At 42.2% G+C, this 2,496-nt stretch overlaps 1 long non-coding RNA gene across 1 annotated transcript in view; it reads right to left on the bottom strand.

Moving 5' to 3' along the window:
• Positions 1 to 1,027: 1,027 nt before the first annotated feature.
• The window catches only part of LOC113457733, a 3,703-nt gene continuing 2,234 nt past the window's right edge, over positions 1,028 to 2,496 (bottom strand). Inside the window, exons 2-3 of the long non-coding RNA XR_003378240.1 lie at positions 2,238 to 2,272; positions 1,028 to 1,130 (exon numbers count right to left, since the gene is read on the bottom strand). This is a non-coding gene — a long non-coding RNA (uncharacterized LOC113457733). The remainder of the gene's footprint in view (positions 1,131 to 2,237; positions 2,273 to 2,496) is intronic.

The raw sequence follows: 2,496 nt of genomic DNA, 5'->3' as shown, positions 1-2,496 counted from the left end.
AATGTTTGTTTGTGCATACATCTAGCATGTAGGATGTTCACATACAGCTCAGCTGGTAGAATGCTTGTATGTGCATACATCTAGCATGTAGGATGCTCTGGGTGGGATCACTAACCCATGTCAATCAGGAGTGGTGGCATATGTGTATAATCGCAGCACTGGGGAGGCAAAGGCAGAGGACCAGAAGTTTAACATCTTTAGTTATATATAGTAAGTTTAGTGAGTTCAGGGCCAACCTAAAATACATAAAACTCTGCCTCAAAAAGCAACAAAGCAAAACAACAACAAGAAGAAGACAAATCTGGGGAAAAGGGAGAGAATAAAGTTCTTTTTCAAATTTTTGACTCAATTTCAAATATTAGAATGAAAACGTTTGAACAAAGGGAAGTTGAGGTGGGAGTGATGGCCTGGTCCTGTCATCCCAGGACTCGGGACACAGAGGAAGGGGGACTGCTGTAGATTTGAGGCCGACCTGGTTAACAACGTGACTCGGTCTACTCGGGACGATTCAGAGCTACTCCTCCTCCCTCAAACATAGGGGGCCGGTTTGACAGTTTTTTCGATGCATTGGCTAACTGTTCAGTAATTGTATGATTTGAATGATGGGCCTGAGGTCGCGCCCATGGAAACTTTTAAACTTATTGGCAGTGGAGAGGGGAAGTGGGGAACAGCTCCAGCCCAAGCATGAGAGTGTGTTAGCAGCGCTATGGTATTCTAATGTGCAGCCGTGGTTAAGACACACTGCTCTGCTCAAAGAGCAAACCTGGTTCCTCCCATTCCTGCCCCCAACAACAGCTCACTTCTCATCAGAACTACTCCTTTCCCTGCTACCCAGAGCTCCAGAATCACAAATCCTACCTGCAGGAGTACTGGTAACTCTATTCCACTAGACTTCGTGAGGGGCTTTCTGCCTCTCTGTGAGGTCCTGCCAGCAACACACAGCACTACGTGCACAGAGACCTTGTGAGAATGGAAGAGGATGGGAGGAGGGTACCAGCAGGGTGGGCAGCAGGTACTCACCAAACCTGGAGAACAGACCTGTCCAATGTCCACTCATATAGTTTGGTATTGTTATGACAGAAAAGTATTCTGTCTCAATCCTCAGAAAAGTCCATTTCATACACGTGTGCCTGGATAAATATGTAATGTGGATGAAGTGAGCTGATTGGAATAAAACAAAACAACAAGAGGTTCTCCGACCCAACCTTCTCCAACCTTCCAATCTTGTTACCCAGGGACAGCCACTGTTATTACCCTCATACCTGTAAAAAATATGCTCATGATGCTCATTCTTGATTATTGTTAGTGCCTAAACCTCATGACACAGATTTAACACATTAAACTATCAAAATTTCTCTACCCACAACACCTAATTCTATCACTATTGTTAGTTTCCCCACTGATTACATTTATGATCTTAAAATCTGTTTCAATTCTTATTTATTTCAACTATAGGCAGTCTATCCTCACCTCACAAGACAACTTCGTACCACAAACTCCTAATCTCCTATGCTTTTTTATATTACAGTGTTTAACACTTGCAACCAGCTTGGTGAGGATAACGAAGAGCTTCTTATTCAAAGGATTGCAAATCTGAGAATGGGCAGGTGTTTACTTTGTCTCTATGCAAACATTATCCCCTGTCCATTTCTGTCACAAAGCCACCTCAGCTGGTTTTAAATGCAGTTTTACTTCTGTCTTTAAAGTCTACTTTTATGGCAGTATTATCAGGGCAGGTTCTTCAAATATTTCCAGGGTACTATCATAGTGAGGAACTCCTTTTTATTATAGGCAATTACCCTGACATCCTTGTAGTCTTTTGATCTAGATAGGAGGCCTCCAAGCTCAAGCCATTACCTGGAACTTTCAAAGATTTCCCTTCTAAGACTCTGTCCTGTTGATTACAAGTCTTCTGCTAGTCTGATTTTCACTCCCTTGTAGAGCTTTTCGACTCTTGCTTATTCTGCTCTTCCTGAATCCCACAATATACCCTAATGCATGGTTTTGTCTGCTCAGTGCACAATAGTAGGCTATCTGCTTGTTCAGACTGTATCCTCCTTTTCTTTTCTTTGTTGTTGTGTTTTGAGACAGGGTCTATATGAAACACTGACATACTGGAACTGTCTATGAACCAGCTGGCATCAAACTCCCAGACATCCACTGGCCTCTGTCTCCCAAGTGCTGAGATCAAAAGCGTATGCCACTAGCTGCTTCTTACTTTTTATACATTTTCTTACCATGCATTTCATCCAAAATCTTCCACTCTCACTTTCTGAAAAAAAAAAATACATAAACCTGTTATCTTTTGCTGCATGAAGTGTCTCAATTTTTCTGTTTTATCTTATAGCAATGCATACAGCATCCATATAGAGTTCACAAGCTATAAAATACATATCTCTCCTCTCTGTGAGTTCAAGACCAGCCTGGTCTACAGAGCTAGTTCCAGGACAGGCTCCAAAGCCACAGAGAAACCCTGTCTCAAAAAACCAAAAAAAA

Source organism: Microtus ochrogaster, linkage group LG5 (genome assembly GCF_000317375.1).
Source record: "Microtus ochrogaster isolate Prairie Vole_2 linkage group LG5, MicOch1.0, whole genome shotgun sequence".
In the NCBI taxonomy this organism is placed as follows: Eukaryota; Metazoa; Chordata; class Mammalia; order Rodentia; family Cricetidae; genus Microtus; species Microtus ochrogaster.
Note: the sequence above shows the minus strand (reverse complement) of the source record. Positions and strands in the feature narration are given on the sequence as shown.